The following is a 26,594-nucleotide window of genomic DNA, read 5'->3' on the forward strand; positions in this document are numbered from 1 at the left end:
ACACATAAGTGGGAGAATGTATATCTACTGTTAGGGAATGTGCCCATATTAAAGTGGATCCTGCTCTGAGCCTCCTAAAAATGTAAAGATTTTTACCACATTTGTAATGAAGATTTGTAAAATGTAAGACCTTTGTTCGCTAGAAAGAATAGGAGCCCCTTCTCATCTTCATTCAAGATGGCTTCTTAAAAGGAGTCTTTGACAGTAATTTTTGGTAGACATCAAATAATAAAAGCTTTGAATTGTCCAAATCCATTTTTTAAATAAAATTAGAAACAGCTGAGGGGAGAAGAATGGAGCAGGGGAGGGAAATCTGCTCATCACCTGAGTGTTTCAAATGAGCTGAGAGTACTTCCTTTTCTTCCTTCAGGAAGGAGAGGTGGGTGTTCAGAAAAGCTGGAAGCACTGCTACTCAGTTTAAACTAAAAAAGAGTAAATTTAGATTGGCTGTAAGGAAGACTTTTTTTTTTTATTGTGAAAGTAGTGAGATACTGGAGAAGTGTCCAAAGAAGTTGTGGACTACCCATCACTGGAAGTGTTCAACATCAGTTTAAACAGGGCTTTGTGCAACTTGAGGTAGCGAAAGATGTCTAGATGCATGAGATGGACTTTGAAGGTCATAATTCCATGATTCTATGATTTTATTTGATTCTTCTCCTCTGACTGTAATGTCACACAAACAACTTCACTAAAGCACTGCACTTGGACAGAGTGACAAGCTGAGTGTATAAACACATTTCCTGGAGGGGAAAAACCTCAGCATAAATATAATTGCAGTTACCTGGGCAGCAATCATTTGCTGTAAATAAAAATGTATTAAAGCCGACTATGTCAAAAAGTGTGTGTACAAGACTTCTCTGGTATCCAAGAGTGAGCTACTTATAATTAAAGAAAAATCTTCCAGGAATACTCATATGTATACGTTAACTTAAACAGAAAGCTTTGATAAGTGAAAATGGGAGATGAGAGGATGATCTACTTTGTAGGAAACAAAGTTAATCTATCTCTCTGTATTTTTAGTAATATTCTGTAACATTTCCCTAAAAGCTCAGAACAAACAGAATATTTCTATGCATCATAAGGGCATACCCAGAGGAGAATGTCTGCATTTTTTCCCCAGTATCATCTGACAAACATATTTGCTATCATATAGACATTTCCATGTTGCAGTCTTACTTTTTACTTTTTTTCCACCTTCTGGGAAAAAATAGTGAAGTTCAATATTTTTCATGTTAAGCATGGATCTGTGCAGTGCAGCTACCAAATGGAGACCCCTCTGTCTTTTAGAGCTGCTTGGTCTTTGAGCCACATTCCAAGCTGAGCTTGTTCACTGATAGTTACTTGACAAAATCTCATCTGCACACCCATGAAGCAGCACAGTGACATGACTGCAGGAGGAGCCCAAACAATATCCTGCCCAGCTACTCCTATACCCATCACAGGAGATGTTTCAGTGCACAAATAAACCATCTGCACAAGCCCAGAGGAGCACTGTGGCACAATGGCAGGTGGGCAACCTGAATGGAGGACTCAGAGGAGGGGATTTATCCATACATACACTGTGTGTGCTTGTAGCTGCTGGGAATACATCTTCAGCCTTGCTACTGGTTGAACTTGAGGACATGGAACTGCAGCAGCCCTGCATCTCATGGGCTGCCAGATCCAACAGAACATACTTTTCCCCCTATAAGTATAGCAATGTATTTTCATTTTTCTACTAGTAAATGCAATTTCAGAACAGAAAAAAAATCTAAGTACTTTAAAATGCTTGAAAAGGATAGCAAGAGAGATATTATAGCTAAAAAAACCCTACATATTATAGCTAGAAAACCCCTACATACTTTGTGTTCTTCAGTAATAAGATATCATTTCTGATATCTTATTACTGAAGAACAAAAAGGACTGGAAATGTATTTTTTTTACAATTATCAATTCCTTGTTATTAATTTCTTATTTTGTAGGCCACCCTATTATACAGTCCTACTTATTTACAGAGCTCTGTTTGGAGAACAGGATGTTAGAGGGGGATTTCCGTGCTCTCAGACCTACATACAAGTGTGCTACTCCACAGTTAGATAGTTGTTACTGGTTTCCTACATTATTTATGATCAGTTTTATGCAGTGTACACCACTGTTTGCTTGGGTTTTGGTTCCCAAGCATATTTACATTGAGCATCCACCTCCTCCCTTTGTTTTTGTAATGCTATGCAACTCAAACCAGCTAGTCCCCCATGTAAGATACTCCTGCTTTGCTCCCTATTCTTAATCATTCTCCATCCAGTAAAATGCACATTCCTCTTTAGCATCCAAAAACTTCTTCCTTAATATGCAACAAGCTCTCTTCTTTTTCCAGCTACAGCAATTTCTCATGCATGTGAGCAAACAGAACTAGAGTTAATCTCCTAGCCTAAATTCAGCAACATTAATGCCCCATCTGCCTGGCTGCAATTTGTTGCCTGACACGCACAAAGAACATGAACAAGAAGCTCTAGTTTCGGATCACCTGTCTGTGATACCTCAGCAATATACCACAGTAACTCTTTCCAGACAACATATCTCATTAGTAGTGTCAACATCTATTTTGACCTATGAAATTCTGCCCAATTTCTTTGACATTGTTCACTTCCTTTCTGCCTGACAGCCCACCTTCCCCCTGAAACAGCACCTGACAACACCAGCAACCTACATGCATGCACCTCTAACATGCTAAAGCCATTTATGGGACCCTACAACTGTCCTGAGTGCACCACCATTGAAGAGCTTTGCTAGTTACCTCCCTGGATCCCAATCACTTCCTTCTCAGCATGACCCATCGTTGTCTCCACATCCATCTGTACTTTGTTCAAAAACATGAGCCTTAAAAATAAGATTTGAAATATGCACAAGTACATAGCTATTGAGGACACAGAGTCCTTGCAAATGACTTTCTAAATGATACCTGTTTTCTGAGACCTTTCTCAGGCCTCTTTCTCAGGCACTGGGAACTGATGCTTCATTTCACTGACTGCTTTGTTGTAGAACAGAAACTGCACATAAATAAGTCAGTTCTGAACAGACATTGCTTTGAAGAGACTCTTCTCAAAACTGATCTAGCTGGCAGATACTGAAAGAATTACTACTTTGGCCATACCAAATGCACCCTAAAAACTAAACAGAAATATACACTTCTGGAAAGTGGTATAAACTACCAGATTGTTATCGGGGAGGAAGAAAGTTATCTGGAAGTGTCATTTATACTGACTTGAGAATGGTTATCAGGAATAAACAACACAAGATCTGTAGCAGAACAAGCGCATCCTGTTCAGAAAAGCTATATAAGGAAGATTCTGTGCCCCAGCCACAGAGGCTATATTATCAGGTCTTTACAGCACACTTGAAATAGAGCCCTGTGTAGCTCTGTTTTGAAAGCCCCTGAAAACCTATTGAAATGAAGGATAGGGGGAACTGAAGAGGCATCTTAATTAAACAGATTTGAAAAAATATCCTTCTTCCTTCCAATCATTTATGGACAAAGCAACCAGGCATTCCTACTTCAGCAAGAGTAAAATATTCAGGAGTTTTATTTCAGCTGCGACCCTGGGAACTTGGCCCTTTCATCTTGGTGTGGCAGAATTATTTTGAATATGCTCTTGTCTTGTAAAACCAAAAAAGAAAAAAAAAATATTAAAGAAGTCTCTTCAAACACCAACGTGCCTAACATCAGGGCTTCACCAAGCAGCTTTCCTACTGCAAGGGTTTGCAACAAACTGCATGGGAACTTGCAGTAATCAGCTTCATTCCGACATCACTGTCTTGAAGTAATAAGACAGAGTGAAAGTAAGCTTAGTCTGTGGAAAGAGTAGGAATAGGACCATGTCATTGATGCAGCTAGCAACTGTCTGATCAGTACAAAGCTCCCATACCATCATCCCCTGGAGGATTTGGAAAGGCCATCCAGAATTAAAGACAATACCTGCTTGAGACAGAAATTCATTGCTGCCCAAACACCATGTAGTAAACACCAGCCTCTCAAGATGAGTTTGGTGCCAAAAGAGAGACTTTACAGCCAAATCCAGCCAAATCCATACTCAAAATTATAGCAGCAATTACTAGTTGTTGCATTTTACTCTTCCAAGGCAAAGCACTGTGGAGAATATATGGATATTTATGTTCAGTAGTAACTGGAACCTGGAGTTCTCACCAGTTTGGCACATCAAGCCTTTTGCCTCCTACTTTGCTCCTCACCTTTTTGAACACATTCAAAGCAGCAACCCAGCTACCAGACACTGCACAACTTCATCACACAGCTGTCAGGAGAAGAGTTTTCCCCCTCGCCAGATGAGTTTAACATTGGTCCCTAGGAGACATATGCATAAACACAAGTCTATAGAAAAATAACTCTGATGTAAAATTCTTAGAGAAATATTGGTGCACTTGAACTTTTTATGTCAAAAAAGTTGCGACACCTTAAATCCTGAATGAGTGCTCCAGTCAGGAGTTTTGTAAATATTGTTTAGGTGACCTGTGACATGAAGCAGATCAGAGGATTACTGGGAGAGGAGTATCCTTTGAAGTGTTCAGCTGTGAAATATGGCATTTTGATTTTTATTTCTACCACATCATTACTGCTAATAGAATATATTTCAGCTATTTTATATATATATAATTCTGGTATTTGAGGGCTTTTTTCTGATGAAATGGTGCTAACTTTAAAACCATGACATCTAACAGTATGAAATATCAGCATGTGACTTTTTGCATCCTGCAAACTTTGCTCAGGCAAGAGCACAAAAATGGAAATAAGCATGAGATCCTGCCTCATCTCTTCCAGCCATGAGTAGACTTTAGAGGGCACATGCATCCATGGAAGTGCTTGAAGGTGCATATGTGCATCATGTAACTGAATGTGTGTCCTGGGTTCACACTAGAAAATTAACACAAGAGCTGTATTTGAAACATCTCCACTGATAGCCTCTAAATATAATTTTAATTTCAGCACCTCCATATTACAGGCAAATAAGAACTCTGAACAAAATTCTTCATACAAAAACTCATGGTTTAGACTTTTTGGTTTTTCTGCTTTTTCAACTTTCCCAGATAATTCTTGTTCCTTGTACACTCTTCCATCTCTTCATTTCCCATTGCTTCATTTTGTTTTTTACCTTGTCTATTAATTTATAGAACTGAACATAATAAAGAGAAGAATAACTTCATTTGTAAGTCTCATTCTCAACTTATGCAAAATAAAACCCTCAAAAAAATACTACTAATATATGAATTTATTTCACAGCTGCTGTCCAGGGTTAAAATACAGCTTATCTCCTACTTGCAAAAGACCTAATCAGATGTCATTTGTACTGGGTACAAGTCAGAGAGAGGGTTATATACTCTTTCTTGCATTTGAGTATGGTGAATTTCTGCAACTTGTTTTCTAAATACATAAGATTATCACAATATTTCCACATTTTCAAGCAGAACAAAGTGAAGAAGACTATGCACTGAATAGCTCCTTTCTCCTCCCATCACGATGTGAGGGACGCCCATCAGCACATTGCTGATGATCCAGGTTTCTGATGGCTGCTGTCCTATCAGGAGAAGCAGGAATTTATCTGCAGTGCCATTAAAACCTGGGGTGAAGTCCTGCATGGGTCACTGCTACCTCCTGCAACCCCTGGCCCCGAGCACTGTCCTCCCCCGTATCCCAGAAGTTTCCTGCCTGTGCTTAGAGGTCTCAACAGCCATCTCCTGCTTTTATAGTTCTCTCTTCAGTACTTCACTCTTTGTGCCAGTAGGAAAGTAAGGTTCATAAATATACCCACTTTCCTAAATTAGGTATGCTGTCAGCCACACCAGTTTCTTTGATAAAGTAATTGTTTTCAGTAAGTTACATGTGAATGTAACTCAGCTGCTTCCTGAAATTCTTCCAGAAACCCTCCAGTCCTAGCGACTTAGGGAAATTATGCTTCCCTCCCTGGCTTATCTTTTTTTTTTCTTTTTACATAAATACCTGTCTCTGCTGGCAGTTAACCTCCATCACCTGAACTGACATGATCATATAGAAAACCTGTACTAATTTCAGAGACGAGGATAAATAAAAACCAGGTATTAAAAATTGCCTCAATCAACAGTTTCATTGAAGGTCATTTTTTTTGCTAATTAAGATTCCAAATTGAGATCATGCTATTTTTTTTAAAGGGCTATGCTTACATAATAACCCCCATTACTGTCCATTTAATGCTGAATTCTCAAAGAACATCAAAGTACTGAACTGGCAGAAATCACTGGCTGAATCCTAGGGATCCACGTTTTTTTGAAGTATTCATCTTTTGGCAGCTGCAGCTTCTTCTGCAGGTGCAGGGAGAACATTTCATTTAAGTCACTTTATTCATGTAGCTCAATTCAAAGGCTAGTTCACTCGAAGCTGAGAAAATCCTTGCTTGTTAGATACAGAGAACTAATTTCCAATTTACGGATAAAAACCAGATAGCAACGGATGAGGTCTAGCCCAGTGAAGCTTTTAGGACAGTATGATCTGTCAATTCTATTATTGACTAGAAAAACTTGCATTTAAATTTATCCAAATGCCTTTGAACTCAGTTTTTTAAAGCCTTCAGCACATTTAAAGAAGCTTTATATAACTGATTAAAACTAAAAGACTGTTTGCAGTTTTAAAATTTAATATCACATTTCATCTGGGCAGAGATTGAAACAATTTATGGGGAAAAAATAAACTATCCAAAAAATGCAAACAGAGGCTAAGGTATGTAGTCTCTTAATAAATGTGGCTGCATCAGACATAATTTTCTGGGGAGCAAAGGAAGTCTAACTATTTTGTTGAAGCATTACTCCCTTGTGGAGCAGCACAACAAACAGCTATTTAGTAAGAATAAAGTATTAAAAAATACTGCAAGGACTTTAACAAGAACATTGCCAGCACTGTGGTACTATTTTATAGGACCCCGTATCCTTGGAGCGGAGTTTCTGAGGGGAGGATATAAACATGCCACGCTGAGGCACTATAAAATTCCAAGACAACTGAAATACTTGCCCCAAGGGACCATTGCTAACTGGTTCTCCTCTTGCTGTATTTACTGGAGGTATGTGTTAAAAATGCAGTACTTTATAGAATCATAGAATAGTTCAGGCTGGAATGGACCTTAAAGATCATCTAGTTCCACCCCCTTGCCATGGGCAGGGACACTTACTAGAAAAGGTTACTCAGAGTCCCATCCAACCTGGTCTTGAGCACATCCAAGATGGGGTATCCACAACTTCTCTGGGTAACCTGTTCCTTATAATTTTTCCTAGTATCTAATCTAAATCAATCCTCTTCCAGTTCAAACCCATTTCCCCTCATTAAATCATGACATTGCCTTCTAAAACGTCCCTTGCCAGCCCTCTTGCAGTACTAGAAGGCTGCTATAGGACCTCTCCAAAGCCTCCCCTTCTCCAGGCTGAACAGCCCTTGTTGTTGAAAGGCAAAATGCAATTTGTGTCTAGACCTCTGTGTTCCACAAAGCATACAACAGGACCTTCAGCAGCACAAGATATCTCCCAGAGACAATGCACAGGGGGCCAGGGGAGCTCCTCTCCATGTGACTTCCCGCCAGGAAGAGGAGAGAATGATGTAAGGGAGGTAGATTAGATTAAAATGGGTAAAGGAGAGTATATAAAGATATAATCAATGCCCTAGAGAAAAACACTGTGGGGATGGGGAGGAAAAAGGGAAGTGGGGATTAGCAAATATCCAACAACATAACTGATAGGATGCATTTCTGCTATTATGAGAAGATAAAAGCTGCAGGAGAATGATAGCACCAGCTACATGCTGAAGGGCACCAGAGGGACTGACACAACTTCTATCTCCAAGAGGAGTGCCTGCTATTTTATTTCACCAACAATTCAACAACCAGAGTAAAGACTGAACAGAAAGAGCAGGAGGATGCCGTGGTGAAAGCTATGGAATTCATGAATTTGGCTGATTAAGTGCTAATCATGTGGAACAGAGTTCATGAAACAAATGGTTGTCTAGGCTGTTCAGCAGGCAGGGTGACAGCAAGAGTCCTCAACCCATCCAGCACCCCCTGGCACTGCAAATCGACTCCCTCAGCCATGCTGGTACAAGCTGATAGACAAGCTGCACTGTGATCCAGAGCAGGAAATTAATCCAGGTTAGAATCAACAACCTGTAAAAAAATGCTGCAAACTACTATAAGTCCCTGCTTTTCTATAATGTTACAGTTTTTCATTACTTGTCCTTAGACTAATGGCCAGTAAACCATGTCCTTTCTGTTGAATTCTCCTGCATAAGGAAATACCTTTTTTTGCAGGTGTTTAAGAAAACTGAGTAAGCATTTTGCATTATTATTTTAGTATTTATAATAATTAATAAATCCTTATGGTTATTTCATGGTGACCTTTTGCTTCTTCTATGCTGGCTTTTATAAACAATGGCAGTTGCTCATGGTGTAGCGTTTGTGTGGATAAACTGAGCAACCTTATCTGAACCAAACACCACTTGTACTCATCAATAAGAACACATGCTATGAAGCTTCATGCACAATTTGAGGTATAGTGAAAAAAATCTGCTTCTTCCATTTTAAACCATGTAAACACTTGTATTCAAGACTATCTTTAGAAAAAAGTCTACTGTTTCTTATGAAGTGCAAGACATGCCAAAATCACACAAGAAAATGAGCCATTTAGTTCCATTTCCCCTTGGTAGAGAGAACACAGAAGCAAGACACTGCTTGTAAGGAATGCAAATTGATTGTGTGAAGGAAGTTATGAAACGGGCTAGTGGATAAGGCTGTGTTTGGAGGCACATTTTCTTCTTCCCATCTATTCCCATGCAAAAATCCAGATAACAATGACTTGTAGGGCAGCAGCACTCCCTTCTCACTTTTGTGCTAATAAGTACCTTCCTCTTTGATAAACAGGGTTTAGGAACAGAGCCAGCATTCATAGTGTGCACCTCTCCATTTTAATCACCAGCACTTGCCCTGCCCTCCATTCAACCCAGACAAGGTGAGAGAAAGCATGGACTCCAGGGCTCTGCTTCTTCTTTAACTAAATCTGGACTTCAGATGCCCTCAGTGATGCATGGTGCCCTCCCAAGGGCCTTGTGGCTTTATGCTAAGTGTCCAGAAACCTGAGCTGAGATCCCTACTGGGTCCATCTGCAAAATAATCAGAGAAGAATTTCTACCTGAGCTGGGACTGCAAGGGAGCACTTTGCTCATGGTGACTGAAAATTGTACTGAAGTACCTTCAGTGAAAATCTTTTCAAAGTAGCTGGTGAATTGTGTTCAAGGAAGCTACTCCATCAGCTGGGCCATACAGCAACCTGAAGAAATCACATGGACTTGACTCTCAGGGGTGAGGAGCATCAATCTAACTAGTCCTCACTCCTGGGCCAGTAGAGACAAACATCTTTGGAGATTCTGCCACCATCAATAAATAACCTCAGGCACTTAATATGAACAATTAACCACTAACAATACCAAGGCACCTCTACTACTGAACTGCATAAAGTGTAAGTGAAAGCCTTTGCCCAAACAGCCCCTTAGCAGCCCTTTCCTCAGCCAGTATATACAGTATTTGATACCTGCTGGAAAAAATGTACCCAACGGAGGCAGGAGCACGGACCACAGGCAAAAGCCAGCATAATTATTTCCACCCTTAAACAGTAGCTCTGTTTTTACTAACCCAGACACAAACACAGAGGCTGATACATCATACAATGCGATGTATAAATGTTGTCTATCCTGTCAAGGGAATAATTTAGCATGGAACAAAACTGGAAAGCAGACAACATTTTAGCATAATGATATCAATTTCTTTCAATTTCCTTTTCGTATCTCCAAAAAGAAAAGTTATTTAAAAAATAAAATATATAAAATTATTTATTTTAAATAAACTAAAATAAAATTAAATATTTTCATACTATTAGCACATTTCAGTAGCTTGTGCTTTTTCTTGCTACAAAGATGAAATTCAGCCTCACACAGAAAAAAATGGTGTACTATCATTAAGGTTTTCAGTGAGGTTAATACATCTGCTAAACAAAAGCAAGTAAAAGGGTTTGCATTTTCAGACCCAGGATTGAAGGACTTTTGTCAACTCTCAATTCAGACTTTGTATTCAGATTTTGTATCTTTGTCAACTCTCAATTCAGACTGCAATTTTCTATCTAGCAATGTTTTTCCCCTTCTATGACTATTCCTCCTGCGTCATTCAGTAAGGATCTGAACAGAATTTAGTCTCATTTAATGCAGAAAATATTCTGCTTCTCTATGCTTTTTCAAAGAGAATGATCAAGATGCTTGCCTTAAAATTAAGCTCCAAAATCAGGTGTGGTTGTTTTTTTTTTTTTTTTCTATTGCACACTTCTTTATCTTGAATCCATTGGTTGTCTGGGATATTTTTAATTTTAGGGTATTTTTCTTCCCCTTCTTTTATTTATAAAGCTATTTTTAAGCCCACAGGATTACTCAGTTATAACGTAATGACATGAAAAGGCCTTTTGATACACCCTTTTGATTTTTCTTCATTTCATGTTTTCCTCTGAACACTAACAGAATAATGTTGCATACTATCTTGTCTTTCTTTTTTTCTCCTTATTGTGAAACAGTACAATACAGTACAATTTACCCGAATTCCCAATTTTTAGGTTACTGAACTTTCTAATCCAAGTATGTTTTCATGGTTCCTGTTATAGGGCTTCTTAATTGCTACTATCTTCTTCATCACATCTTTCCAAACAACTGCATTATACATATAATGTATAATGGAGATGTTTGTGATGATCATGTCCCATCATGATCAAAAGACTTTCAAAACAAAGATCAAAATTTTTTTTTTTTTTTATTCATAAATGAGCCAGTGTTTGCTTTGTGATTAAACACTCATGCCCCAAAATCTTACAGTGTTTTATTGCCTACCCCAACCTCTCATCACTCACACAGGTGTGGGCACAGGGCGGAAATGCCAAGATGTTTTCACCAGGGTCAGGTGAAAGGTAACTCACATGTAACAAACAGCTCAGCTTTTCTTGTGGGGTGTTTATCTCTGTTTTTCTTGAGGGGTTGACTGGAGATAGAATTATTACTTCAGGCTATCATTGGTTTGTTCCACACCAGTTTTTATACTGTAATCTCGTCTGATTTGGCAAGCAAACACAACAGTTTATTAAGGGCACGACCTAGAGTATGCTGATGTAAGTGAAGAATTCATATTGACTTCAATGATCTTTGGGCTGATGCCTAAGTAAACTCAAAGACATAAGTACTATTTAAAAACAGCAATGCTCTTGAGACTTTCTAATGCTTCTAGGGGTGAGAACCATTCAAATCAAAAGATAAATTTTCAGCTTGGTGTTAAGGACCCTGTGGACAGCTGCCATTAGTAACTACACATGCTCTTCTATAAACTTTTAATTTGCACAACCTGCATAGCAGACACTTGACTGCATGACTTGCATGCAAAACCAATGGGAAATCAGATTTGCCATAGATTTGAACAACACCACCAAGAGCTTGCACAATTTCACTCAATTGTTTACAAACTGCTCTTCTGGCAATGGTATGCCTTGCAAAGATTGTGAAGTCCATCTGATCACTTTATATTAGAAAGTTGTTGCAAGACAAGAAAAAAAAAAGAGAGGAATTAAAATTAAATTCCACTAAAATTAAGAGGAACCTGGAGTTCATTCATCTGTATTAAGTTAAAAGGAGATAGAAAATCTTATTAAGGGATGTCTTTGGAAAGTCCCAGTCTTAAAAAAAATCCAAGAACATTTTCATATTTGCTTTCCACTTATTTAAATGCTTTTCTACATGAAGAAAAACTTATCTGTCATACCAGAGATGCCTGCATCTTATGTGAAACAAAAGCATAATTTCTCCACTTCCCAAACTCTTTCACCATGAAATATTTTCAAATTAAATAAAAATCTATCAAAAAATCAAGCAGAAACTCACACAAATTTTCTGGTGAATCAAATATAGAAACAGGTTAACATACAGACCCCTAGCAATAGCAACTTATTTATTGGTGCTATATGTAAATTAAAATCAATTAGTATTATTAGCTCATTTACATTTTTTGTTTTTAAATTTTTTTTTTAATTTTTGTTATTTTTTAGTTTATATCAGTTACTCATACTCTATGCCTAAATTCTCTTTAAAATGAAAAGGCACATTTTTAATGTTAGGGAGATAAGATCAAAATAATTTATTAAATAGCAGTTTAGAAAAATAAAAAAAGATACTCAGTTAAAACTGAGAATATTCTGCAGATGTGTTTATTTTGGCTACATCTTGATATAGTGAGGCTAAAAGAGAGATAGTCAGGCAGTGTCTCTAAATGGAGTAGCTCCCAAAGCAGGGTTTTCCTATGACTTGGCCTTATAGCAGAAGCTGGTACCAAACAGTACCCACCAAGGCATGAGTGTGGAATCAGTCTATGCAAAAAAAAGCTGAGAGCTGGTAAACTGGCAAACAGATTTTCCTCAGAACAAGTGAAATGCAGCATATATCTTTTAAACCCAACAAAGTAGTAGGAATAGAATGAAAATCTAGGCTAAATATGCACAGGGAGAATTTGTTCATGGCAATTTCTTGGTCCAATTTTGCATTGCTATTTTTTTCAGCACCTTCTTGCAACAGCTCTCAAGCCATTTCATACAGTGGATACTGGGATCAACTTCAGCCTAGTGTGACGAGTTTTCCTTCAGTTTAACCCTTACTAAGTCCTTACAACATAAATGGTGCTTATGGGGTGTATGGTCTGTGACACCTATTTGTTGCTAAGGGCTGATACAGGACAAGGTTCCTTAGAAGGTGCAAGCAACCTTCTCCTCAAAAGTCTGCCCCTAAAAGAAAAGGCAAACTAATAACTGAGAGACTTACATGCTTCAAAAATAGATCAGGCTTACCATTAAAGAAACAGTTATTAATTTGGATAGACCATTGTCAAAACAGTCAAAAGACCAAGTAGAAACCAAAATCACCACTAGAAGAAATCCTACAACTGCTGTAAAAAAACCAAACAAATGTATTTTATGCCACTATTTACCATCCTTAAAGAAATCCCTACATTAAGAAAGGAAAGTTAAAAAAGCAGGGGGGTTGGGGGGAGGGAGGGGGGTATTTCTCTGAGATTAACTCTGCGTCAGCTCTGGGGCCTTGAAAGACTGCCAGCTGTCCGGGCGTACATATTTTACCACTGAAGTATGCTTTTGTTTCAGAGCAGTTGAGACCCCCAAAATGATGTAATCCCCAGCGGAAGACTGACAAGCTTTGAGATATTCCAAAACACAGATGACAGACGAAGTAGCAAGTAATCAGTGCAACTATATTGAACATTATCTTGTGAGAATCCAACAACACAAACCTAATGCACCAGATAACAGCGTTGCTTTGAGAAAACCTGGAGTAGGACATCACAAAGATTTCTGCAAAGAAGAAATCATTCAAGAAGGACAATTATTTACATGGGTGGAGGGAAGAAAGATGGAGGGGAACATATGCCTTTCATAATTAGGGGCCTGATTATACTGTAGCCGAAAGGGATTTTTTACATTTTAAATATGATTACATTTCAGAATGAAGCACACTAATTGGTATTTCTGCAGTCTGTCTGAAGAGAACTTAATCTACTTAGGGAGGGGGAAAAATAATAAAAACCAGTGACCTTCATACCATCTATGTTTAATATCTAGTTCTTTTGCCTGAAGTATTCATGGTTTCCCGTCAATTGCTGAAGCTATCTCTGGGAATAAGTGCTTTATGAGTCATTGCAGTTTATCTCCAGAAAACCAGGAAAGAGCAAAATATGCTAGAATCAAATAGATATTAAATCCAACAATCACAACTGCTACAAGGAAAAAAACAAATTAAACCAGTTCATCCACCACTACAAATAAGAGACTGGGAGAAATTATTTGCACAGGCAGCTCCCAAGATGGCACCTTAAACTCAGGGCCATTGAGAGAGTTAATTAAGGAAGGGACATGTGCATTGAAAACTGCGAAAAGCCCCACTAACTAAAAAATCAAAGATATGATGTACTTCCAGTTCCTGTCTATCTGCCAGAAACACTGTGTTGAGGGAGAAGATGGTAAATTGTCATGACAAATAAAAGCAAAAGTAATAAAGAATGTCTCATAAAACGTATAAATGAGTATATATTACCAAGTATACATACTCTTCTTTCTCAAATACATGTCAGGCAAATGCATATTTCCTGTCTAAGCCAAAGAACTGAGAAAGAACCATCATAAACATAACTTAGGGGCCACAAAGTCAAAGTAAAATACCCAGACCTTTGGACAAGGACAGTGTTGGTAAAAGGAGATGAACTTCCAATATAAGCTAAACTTCCAATATAATAGTATTTCTGAAGAAAAAGGTTTTTACAGAATGTAAACAAAAGAAAAAAGCCAAAATGAATAATTAAGAACAGAAACAAAGCAACATTCAAACTTTGCAACCTGACCTTTGTTGATGAAAGCCCCCAGGAACAGACTGGGCACTCACTGTCACCATCCTGTTTTGGCCCCTGGCAGACAAACCTTAAGCCAGACAGGGATGCCTGCTCTGTAAGAACAAAACCAGCTTGGTGAAGAATGGTTCCCACAGCTCTTCTTTGGAAATGGAAGGACAGGTACTTCCTAAAGCTGGTTCAAGTCACCTAACTAAACAAGATGAGTCATACCCTCAAAAAGCTCTTTCTGTGTGCCATAGAAAGGCAGACAGACAGACAAGGTTCCTGTTTTAAACCTGCCTTGAAGTAAGGTGACAGGAACAAATCCAATGTTCTTCACTTTCATCCCGTGTCAATACAAGTAAATGTTTTGGGGGCCCAATGTAAGATGGAGTTAACATAGAGAGTTTTAGAGAGCTATTAAAAAAAAATAAGCATGTCTTTGATTAATTTTCTTTTTTTTTTTCATTTATCTTTTTCCTTTTAAAAAATTAATTTCATAACCAGTTGTGGATGGAACTGTCCTAAGTAGCTTATCCTGGGGAACATGAGTGAGATAGTAAGAACATGGCATTTTCACCTGCAGATAGCAACTGGTCACTGAAGTCTCTTCACAATAAATGCCTGACCTGAAATTAGGAATAACAAAGACTAAGAAGATACTTCACCTATATGAATGCAGCAAAGGTACAAGACAGCCTGCAGGTGGGAGTGCAATGGCAAACTTTAGGAAAAGGTAAACAAAAAAGCAAGTGCAACAACGAGCTAAGGGCTAGATACATGTGGGTGGTGGAGAGACAGAGGCAGCAGGCTGGAAATGGGGGCAGATGTAAAAACAGATGGACAGGGAAGAATATGAGATGGATGGTGGAGGAGAAGAATTGTGGCATGAAGCCACGGAAGAAGCTAAAAGAATATAGGCAGAAAATTGCAAATTGAATTAATTCTTTGTAAACCTCAGGACTATGTTACTGTCAAATCCCTGCAAAGCCTAGGTGGTATGTTTACCTGCTGGTAAACATTTGGTCCATTTGGAAGACAAGGAAAATAACCTGCTATTGCATTGATCACTTCACTAGTTCAAGCAGCAGACAGCTATGATGTGCAGACAAATTATTTGAACTTGCCAGTAAAACATCATTCTCTGCAGTCAAAATGTTGTTTCAGCTTTTAAGAATTTTGTTTGCTTACTTCAGAAATTATGTTGAAAGCATCAAAAGAACAACAGTGAGCTTGTGAAGACAAGTGCTCAAAAGTTAACAAACGCCAGAATTACAGTTCCACAGCATGAACAACATTAAGATGCAGAAGCAAACAATTAGCCCCTACTACTTCTTCTGCCATCTCTTCTTAGTGCACAGGATTTTCAGGAACGTGGGCAGAGTATGGAGAAGATGACAGGAAGTTACAAAAGATGAAGAAACTGAAGAATTTGTTTCACTTCCTCTGACTCTCAGGTCTCACCTACTATTAGGCAAGGTGATTGGAGGCATGGCTTTTTCCAAATTTTTGTTAGGCTTTTCTCTTTTGCACCCTCCAGTCTAATAAAGATAACACAAGATATCTCCTTTAAGATAACCAAAGACTGCTTCTGCCATTTCTATATATTCTCCAATTGCTCAATATTTTAAGAGAAGAGAGTCAGAATTCTCTCTGGGATCCCGGCATATCTCTGGGGAGCCTTCTGGTACAGACATGCTGATATTCAGTAACAGCCTGGGAAAGAAGATGTCATCTAGGAAGCGCAGCTTGGTGAACTGGCAGCAGCACCTCTCTGTGGCTACAAACAATCTCCAAAGACTGTCTTATAATTCTAATTCTATCTCTCTCTATTATTTTTTAAGCTCTTGGTGGCTACATCAATACACATGGTGTACACAGATCGGTAGAACAAATATGCGCAGACAGCACCAGAAACAAAAGCTGGAAGGAGATTTGAATCAACAAGGAACACTCACACATTATATCCACACATTCCTCACTTTAACACAAACCCAGCCAAGTCAAATTCCTTATTTGTATTGTTTTTCCCTTGGTAAATTTGTCTAATTGGTTGTGACTGGCTGTTGCCATCTCTCATCAGGCAACTACTTCCAGAATGTTTATTTTAATGAATAAAGTGGGAAAGTAAGAGAGAATGAGATATCTGGTACTAAACCAGCCTTAGTGATGCATTTGGCTTTTTAAAATTGTGTACGACTGTTATTTACACCAAACTCTCAATTAAGAAAGCTTCCTCAATCCAGTTTTACAAACATTACTTTCCTTGCCTGACAAAATGATATCTGTGAAAGGGGAATGGGTAAAAAAATCCTTAGTCTATGATCTCTGAGCTTTCCTGTCTTGACAGACCACAGTCCCAGTGTCTGCAAAAGGGAGCAGAAGGATCACAGCAAAATGTAACTTGACCTGAACCTTAACCACCAGAGGTGACATTTACTCAACTATAAAATTTAAAACTAAACAAGAACAAATAGGGAGAAAGGACTATAAGAATGCCTTCTCCATGTTGATTAAAAATTCAAGACCATGAAAGATCTGCTTCTTAGTTCTTTCTTACTTGAGCTTGAGTACACATGAAGAGATTTGTGAGAAAGTACTGATTTAACAAGGTAGAGTTTTTGAATTTCTGTAATACAGGACAATATTTCGACATTATTGAAAATGCAAATTGTAGTAGCACTACAACATTTCTAAAGAAGGTATTTAATTTTTATGTAGGAAAAATGTTTCATTAGGCAAGATCAATGAAAATATTTAATCTTGCTTATCCCCTTTAGTCAGAATTGATTCACAGACAACAACACCAAAACAGTTTGATCCACCCCTTAAATTTCATCTTAGGACCGTTGCAAAGACGAGGAAGAATATATGTTTTCACACCAATTTATACAGAAGCAGAACCCAACACTTAAAATATTGTGTATATGTGAAAGCATGTAAGAAAGTAAATTATCTTGACTAAAATGAGCAGTTGAACAGATGTCTAGAGCTAAAATCCATGAGTCTTCAAAATCTTGAGAGGAAGAGAGGAAAATCAGGGTATGCTAAGTGAACTGCATGTTTAAGCCATAAATCCCTGAGCTATTTATTAAATTCTAGAAATTCTTTTAAATGTGATTTTTCTAGCCCTGGTTCTTCTATTGAGATGGTAAGATGACCAACACAGCAATGGTGTTGCAAGATAAAAGATTGCTTGGTTATTGTCCATTATTCAAAAATCTTTGGTTTAACACTGTGATATCAGAGAACTGTGTAACTCCATTTTATGTGGGGGCTTGACTCCTTGAATGCTGGATTTCAACATATTGCATTATCATTAAAATATGTGGAGATTGTTAACATGACATAGGCTGACTGTCCAAAATTCAAAGAACAGCATTCACCTGATAAAATCTCATGGTTTCAAGAGAATTGCCACCACCACTGAGCTGAATAAAATAATTAGAAATATCTAAAGATGGCAATTTATCCCTCCTTGCCTCTGCAGAGGCAATGCTGTCTGTCCTTGTGCCATCAGATCCAGCACACATCGTGCATTTAAAACAGATAGAAAATTCACAAAAAATTAGAATAGACTACTTAGAAATTCTTATAAGAAAGTACTCTAATGAACCAAGCAAAATTTTGCAGTCTACAGCAAATACCTTAACATTTGTGTCTGTATACAAAAGAAAAACACCCTAAACAATCTCACTAGTTTTCTGTCATATGGGTGATGACTAATAAATCTTTCTTTTTGTTTTGACAGTTATTTAATATTTCACAGTTTTTGGTTTCCCAGGTTCTGCAAAACAGCAAAAATTAACTCATAATTTTACAACATGACATTAAAACTTGAAGGTTTGACAAGGAAGTAAATTGTATGAAAAGAAGAAAAAAATTATTTAACCATGCCACGTACATAAAAAAGTACTTTCTAAAAAGTTGCATAATTCTGAAGATGCTTCAGTTTTCATTTTATGCTTGAAGGAAAGATATATTTGATATTAGAAGCATCTTCTACATGCTATTGAAATTGCATGCTGAAAAAGAATATAAATCATTAATGAAAATTGCAGGGTATCAGTTTCCTGTTGCAGTTGGCTGTCTGCTAAGTTGGCAGTGAGACAGTGGCCTGCAGAGCTGCAGGCATATGTCTCATGTTAAAAACAGAAAAAAAAACTTCATGTTATAAACACATCAATGAAAATTACTATCCAGTTTGGAACCAACTGAGAGCAGGTGTTGAAGACAAAATAAACAGACAACATATGAAAGGTTAAGAAAAAAAATCCCCAACGCCACTGGCCTTCGATTAGGATTGTCATCTATCATAGATTTTAATGTACAGCATGAAATCCAAACAAAATATACCTGCATGTGTAGAAAGCAATCAGATTTTCTCATGTTTACGACCATAGCTTTTTAAGAATGATATTTAAGTTACACCTGAAATTTTTAAATCTATAAAAAATATGCCTATGCAAATAGATATAAATTTAGATATAAATTAATCCAGAAAACTACTGCAATTTGTCTTTCAAACAATTCGCTAGAAACCCTTCCATGTTTCCCAGCTGAAAAATAGGCCAGGAATCCACCCAAGCAAAAGCCTGCAATTGATTTGGCTCAGATGATTTGGCTCACTCATCTTCCAATTGCAATCCACAGATTTTGAACAGAAATGGGAAAACCCTTTAGAAAGGTCATAGCAGAAAGGTACTGTGGTCTCGGAGAGCTCAGGGATCCTAAGAAGAGCTGACAAAATTTAGGATATGTGCATCAGCTAAAGCAGAGCAGGTCATTGCTTCAGTGCATACCCAATTTCTCCTTGTTTTTGCAGAGATCACAAAAATCCCCATAAATCCTTCTGACTGTCGTGTAAATCAGATCAATATCTTGGGACATGTGAAGTGACCTGTTTTTGCTCAACGGCTCTGTTACCATGAAGCAAAGGGCTGAAGTGCAGCAGTGGCACTGCGGCATCTCAGGATTAATTAAAGTGCAGGCGCTTCTTAAGCACCCCCCTCAGCTGGCAGGGAGCAGCTTTGCTCGTGTCTTCCCAGTGCTCCTGGCAGGGTGAATGTCAGATCCACCACCATCTGGGACTGCTGGACCACAAGTGCTATCCCCTGGATCATGTCCAAAACACACTGAGAAATAGAGATATCACAAGGTCATTTTACACACAGTCCAAGAGGGGTATTTTAGGTGTCTATAAAATCAGCTAGGGCAACAGGAAAAGAAGCTTCCTGAACATCCAACTTTCACTTCAGAATTGGGAAGAAAATTATCTGGATTTTCTCTAGCTGCAGTATTAATGCCTGCATGGTTGCCTGATGTTTGCACAGCCACAGCACACCAGCATTTGCAGCTCCTCTCTCTATCACAGCAGATATGTATAGATAACTCTACACAGATCATACTCTGTGACATTTCTGGCATTTGTCTTCACTACAGAGCTACAGGACTTGCAGGAAACAGAACAGAGATTACCCAAACAATGCAGCCTACAATCATGCACATAGATAGACTAACCCGGGGGAAAAAGGTCTTCCCATTTCAAACCAGAGTGCAAAGCTGTCCCACTAACATTAGGCAGGAATATGACTCTACATATTCAAGGACTAGAAGAAGCTAATCAGTATTTCTGAGAGAAGCCTATTTGGACCTTCAAAATGTTTAGCTATTTGATGTGTTAAGGTATCCTCTCACCCTCTGTAACCCTTGTGAAATTTTAACATTTGAACTGTTAAGCTTATTGTGCTGGTTTGGAGTGAGATACAGTTAATTTTCATAATTTTCGTATTTGGTATGAGTCTGCTTTGAATTCGTGCTGAAAATAAGGTTGATAACAGATGGATATTTTAGTTACTGATGAGCAGTGCTTACACAGAATTCAAGGCCTTTTCTGCTCCTCACCTCACCCCAGCAGGAGTCTTGGGGTGCACAAGGAGCTGGGAGGGGGACACAGCCAGGACAGCTGACCCCAACTGACCAAAGGGATATTTCAGACCATACGGAGTCATGCTCAGCATATACAGTTGGGGGAAGAGGAGGAAGGGAGGGCTGAGACATTTGGAAGGATGGCATTTTTCTTCCCAAGTCATTGTTACAGATGATGGACCCAGCTTTTCTGGGGATGGCTGCCCATGGGAAGTGGTGAATGAATTCCTTGGTTTGCTTTTCTTGTGCACACAGCTATTGCTTTGCCTATTAAACTGTCTTTATGTCAACCCACAAGTTTTCTCCCTTTTAGTCTTCTGATTCTCTTCCCCATCCCACGGGGGAGGAGTGAGTGAGCAGGGGCTGCATGGGGCTGGCAGGGGTTAAACCACAACACTTAGAAACCTTTGTTCTGGTGGGGAGCAGATGCTTATTTACTACATCTACTGGCACCAATTTCCACACACCTAGAATCATGGATCAATTTTTAAACCTCAGTCCTCTACCCAGACATGCAGGAACACCCCAGAAGGATCCAACATTGCTTACACATGGCTCTTGGTTTTTTGTGCAGATAATGCAAATGCAAAGCTCCTGAAGTGTGAATGGGAAAAATGGAAGGTCTTGAGAAGGCTGGCAGACAGCACAGCTCATTAAGACTTCTCTAAACATTCAAAACAAAGATCTTTTAATTTCTTGAATTATGTAATCTTTGCAAACTCAGAAAGGACAAGATTAATTTTTTCTGTATTTCCCTAAATGACAGCAAGCAATGACTTGGTTGCAGATTTTTTTATTTTATTTTGGATAAATACAGCCAGTTATAGTTCCCAACATTAATACCTACACTACATAGAAACACCAGATTAACCCTTTCTCTAATTTGTTTACTTGTTGCCATTAATATGTTTCAATTTTTTTTCAAGTCATAACTATTTTTTCCCATCAGTTCTGCTGAAAAATTCACAGATTACTTGGAAATAAGCTAGGATGCAAGGAAGGGGATGGGCTACCATTCCAATGGACTAGTGCAAACTTTATTAACTTTACAGAAAACATTTGTTTTCTGTAAAAGCATGGAAACTTTAAAATCACTCAGAATTCACTCTTGGATTTTATGTTTTAAACATAAATGGTTTATTTTTCTGGATTAATAAAAAAATCACTACCATATACCTGAGCTATACCTCCACTGTGAAGCTGGGAAAACTCTCTCCTACACAAAACAAGTGGCACATTTAGTCTAAAGGGGATACAGTATAACTTCAGCCAATTTCATACCTACCTACCTACCCACCCATAATATAGCCAGGCTTGGGAAATTGTTGCTCCAAACCAGCAGTGAAGACCACAACCAAATAAATGTGTGTATGTCTGTCCTCTGAGAGAACTGGCTGTCCCTGTCTAGGAATGCAAACATTTACTGCAAAACCAGGAGTGACTTTAGGATTTAATGATACTTAGGCCATACTGGCATTAGCATGTAACTTCATTAATATGAAACATCTTCCCCAAAAAATCATGTGCTGAGGACAAGGAGAATCAGTTGAGAAGTGTCTAATCCAATATGGCAGTGCCTACACTCCACAGAATCTCGGAATCACAGAATCACAGAGAGATTTGAGTTGGAAGGGACCCTGTAGTTCCAGCCCCTCTGCCATGGGCAAGGAATCCTCCCCTGGCCCATCTCCTGTATTCTGTTCTTGCAAATTTAACCCAAATCTATGAGAAAAGAGTAAGAAATACCATCCAACCTCTCCTCCCACAACCAAAGATTCAGATGTATCTCCAGACAAATAAAAGATAAAGAGACCTACAATTCCCAGTCCCTAGATTTTTACACAGGTCAAAAAGGGTACAGTACAGACTTCAGACAGCTTGTATTTGCAAGACTCTAGACATTAAAGAACTCTGTGTTTCCATTTTGGTCTTTACTTAAAGATTTCTCAGTTTTTCCATTTTGGTCTTTACTTAAAGATTTCTCAGTTTGCTTCCTCCCCACCCCCATTATATAACACACAGAATTTAGAAAAAGCAAGAGAAAGGTCCAGAAATCAAATTTGTGATTAAAAATTCCAGCAGTTCCTGGCACAAAAGAGGAATTTTATTCCTATTACACCTGTGCTCAGGAGGATGCAACTGATACAGCCCTACCAGGCGAAAGTTACTGCACATGGGCAGCACAGCCAGCTGCCGGTGCTGGGGCTGGGCTGGGAGTCCTCAGAGCACACCATGGAAGGCAGATCTGCTCTACAAAGCTCCCACAGAGACTTGCAGATGAAAAAGAGCTGAAAAAATAGACCTTTATTGCTTTGTGGTTCTATTAGCATTACTTTTGCAGACGTTTGCATTTGCACACAGATCTACGCAGACATTTAGAAAACTAGATGAACTGATAAGATGATAAAATAAATATGCTATTTTGCAGCGGGTTTATTTTCAAACAGCTGCCAAAGAGTCCCACCCCTAAAGCTCCCAAACCTAGCATTCTGGGAAAAGCATCATTTTCCATTATGCTCTGGTCTATTCTTTTTCCCCTCCAATTTGTAACATTCTGCTGGAATCAGTGATGGAGAACATATGTTTGAGATAAATTACACCCAGGAGAAATCTTGGAACTGTTACATTCAATTTTATTACCCAGGGCATTAGGATACTCTAGCACTACACTTATTATTTAACAGTTCCATCAAACAAGACACTGCTAATACACTTTTATATTATTATGCATGCAAAAATTAGTTTTGTATTTCTTAAAACTCAGTGTGTGATTAATGCACTTCATTTTCATTTTACTTCACAGTTCCAGGATATTTTTTAGTGCTTCAATGAAACAAGGTGTTACATAAATGCAGAATGCTATTGTACAAATATTTGGGAAAACATATGTTCAGGCAATAGCAAGGTTGAGTATCCTAACACTCAACAGCCAGGAAATTGGAAGGGCTTGTGCTTCTAACACAATATAAGCTTGTGCAAGTGCTGCATCTTTAACGTATTCTGCAGAGGGCTGCAACCTGAAGTGCCTTAGGGAAACCTAGCGCGCCCAATGGGACAGACAGGCCCTGTCTATGACAATTACTGTCTTTGCACTGCTGCAAATACCAGTCTAGTTTCACTAGGTAACACCAAATAGCACAAATATCCCCTGTGCACCTGTGGGTTGCCTCTTTTGGGGGAGATTTGCACTCGCTCTGTGAGGCAGTCACGTAACTGGAGATTTCCTATAGGCATGGAGTCAGGCAAGCATCAATAAGTTTACATTTAACAAGTATAATAGGAATAAAAGATAACTCATATAAACCTGACTAATACTTTGACTGATAATTTGATCTCAATGACAAGTCTTCTAAAGCTTTTAAAAGTTTTTGCTTTGTATTTCTCAAGTGACTCTATGGGAACAACAAATAAAACTAAGAAAAATGTATACTTGTTAACACTGCACAACTTCCATGCTTTGCAGAAAAGAAGAAAGCAGAAGGCTGAGGCAGCAGCTCAGAGTCACAGCTAAGATATGGGTTTTAATTTAAATTTCAATTTAAATCAACTACAGACCCTTAGTACAGTGTTGGGCCCAAGCTAAAAACATCAGGCACCAGGTGTATCAGGAAGCAGAGCACAAAGTCCCCTCTGTTCAAAGACATGTAATCACTAATACCTCAAAATGTAATTTAATGACTTTCTGCTTCAAGTTCCAAAATGAGTCACAAAGCTGAGAGCACCAGTCCACTTCATCAACTGCAAACTGAGAGCCAGAGAAAGTTACTTGCTGAATATCATAAGAGTCTCACTTACTTTACTAGTACCTCTTCCTCATGGGAAGAATAACTGAAGCTACATTGTTCTAGTTCTCTGTGGGGTTCAGTCCATGCAGTGAATGCAGCCACGGCTCGTAGAAAATACTATATAATCATGAGATTGAGGATTGTGCTACAATGCACACAGGAGTCAAATGATGGCTACATGGGAAAATTATTTACTGGCATTTCTCAACTTTGAAGTGCTTGTATTTGCAGCCTACCTATTATAACTTCTGTGTGCCGTTTTTTACAGGCAACAGTAAATTTTGCTATCTCTTGCTATAACTCAAGCTGTCCAATCAAGGATTGCCAGCAGGGTTTGAAACTTCACCATGGAGGTGAGGAATGAGCCAGCAGGCAGTGTCTCTCAAATCCACCCAATAACTGGCACAGTTTTCTCTCCTGATGCATCTCATTTGACATTCTTCCTATTACTTACTTTGACAGTAAGGTGAAAATAAAAGACCATGAGCATTTTACTTTGTTCTGATTGTGAATTAATAATTCTAAGCATCATTGAAATTTATTTTAGTCTAGTTAACTGTTGTGGCCCCTTGAGAACAAAAAAAAAAGGTTTTTTTGTTTCTGACTTAAAAGTAAAATGAGGGCAGGACACTGTAGGTCTGGAACATGATCTGTCCAGACTTGTGGCTGTTGCTAACTTGCAGAGCTGTGTTGACTTTGTGAAAATATGCCAGCCTGCATCTGCTAAAAGCAATAGTCAATCTGTAGTTCATAGATGTTCTGCTGGTAGCATAATATGTCTCGGCACTATATCTACAACTGTACAAAAAGGAGAAAACATCACTGCTCTCTAGTCCCTGACTTTCAACCCTGCTACAAAGAGAGTCCTGCTGTGCCTCTGAAGGACAGCTTGTGGATGGCCCTTCAGTTCTGACTTGCTTTGCCTCTCAAGTAGCAAGAAAGCTATGTAAGGTTCAGAGGGCAAGCAAGCTACCTAAGGTTCAGAGGGCTTGCAGAACACAACCCTGGCAAAATAGAGATCAAGGAGTAGGTCTAAGGCTGGTCAAGTTTTAAGTCTTCCCAATTCCACTGTACTGCAAATACAGCAAATTGCAAATTCAGCAAATTCCACTAGCACTGACAAAGCAAATGGCTGGATAAATAAAGGCTTGAAAACGACCTATGGAGTATTCCTAGAAATTTCATGTGATACTTTGCTGCCAACATGATGTTTATTTCTGGTTATGACAATAGATGTTATTTTCCTTTGCCCTCTCCCATGAATAACTCAAAATAAATAAGATGTAAAACCAAAAAATGCTGAAGAACCAAAAAAGTATCAAGCAATGAGTATGCAAAAAGTATGCAATACTGTCACCTACTTGTGCAGATTGCACACACATGGTTGTGCTAAAACACAGATAGAGAAATGTAAGGATGCAAAGACTCTGGCTTTGTGTTATGCAAATAATTTCATCACATAATAATGATGGGCTTGGTCTAAAACTATCTGTACTGGTTTCTTCTCAGCTTCTCTTTGGTACTTGGCTGAAGTTTTAGAGACTTAAATCTTCACATACTTACTTTAAGCACAATGAAGAGAAACTGACAAAACTGTGATTTAAAACTTCTTTGATTATTGAAGAAAGGGAAAAATAATGAAAACAGAGATTTAGAAATTACTACATCCCATTCACTAGAAGACACCACTGAAGTTCTGAGGGAAGCATCATTTGGTGGACAAGATGTGCAGTACATATTGAAAAACAGGAAGGCAAAAGCCTACAAGAAGCCTGGAACTCTGTGGGCACTGTGGCCAGGAGTATTAAAATAAACCACAGTGCAAATATGACTGAGTGACCCATTCCTACCCTAAGTCCTTTAACTATTACAGTATTTTACACTCAAAGCAACAGTAGACCAGTGAGACCACACCTGTACTTTGAATTAGAAGTGTCCATAGGGAATAGTACCAGAATAACCAATAGCAGTATTATTCCACTTCCCTTGAGACTCCCCACTTAGGCCCATTCTTTCAATTGTAAGCTCCTCTCAACATCTTGATTTATGCTCCCCACCTCTATGATGACCTGGTCTCAATATTACTAAATACTGAGAAAACTGATCGCAGAAAGTGAGATCCCCTCTGCCATGCTAGGCCACCCCTGAGCCACAGCTCACTAATTTAAAATTAAGTTTTTAGCAGGTTTTTTTTTTCTAAAATGTGATACCGGCAACAAGAGGTTAGGGTTTTCCTACTCTCATGAGAGATGAGATGAGTGCTCATCTAAAAAAAAGGCTTACCATGCTATTTTTAAAGGCTAATGTTCATGTTGTTTCAGCAAAATGCTCAATGTTGGTTTTAGACACATTTCTTCTTTTATGCCAGACAAGCCAGCTCCTTGTATTCACAAAGCAACTGTGGTTCACTGAACAT

The 26,594-nt window shown here is 38.5% G+C and overlaps 1 protein-coding gene across 3 annotated transcripts in view; it reads right to left on the reverse strand.

Annotated features, from left to right (window-relative positions):
- SCFD2 (sec1 family domain containing 2) overlaps nucleotides 1–26,594 on the reverse strand; it is a 184,610-nt gene that overhangs the window by 79,767 nt on the left and 78,249 nt on the right. The window lies entirely within an intron of this gene.

Source organism: Pyrgilauda ruficollis, unplaced genomic scaffold (genome assembly GCF_017590135.1).
Source record: "Pyrgilauda ruficollis isolate IOZ18807 unplaced genomic scaffold, ASM1759013v1 scaffold1, whole genome shotgun sequence".
NCBI classification, from domain to species: domain Eukaryota; kingdom Metazoa; phylum Chordata; class Aves; order Passeriformes; family Passeridae; genus Pyrgilauda; species Pyrgilauda ruficollis.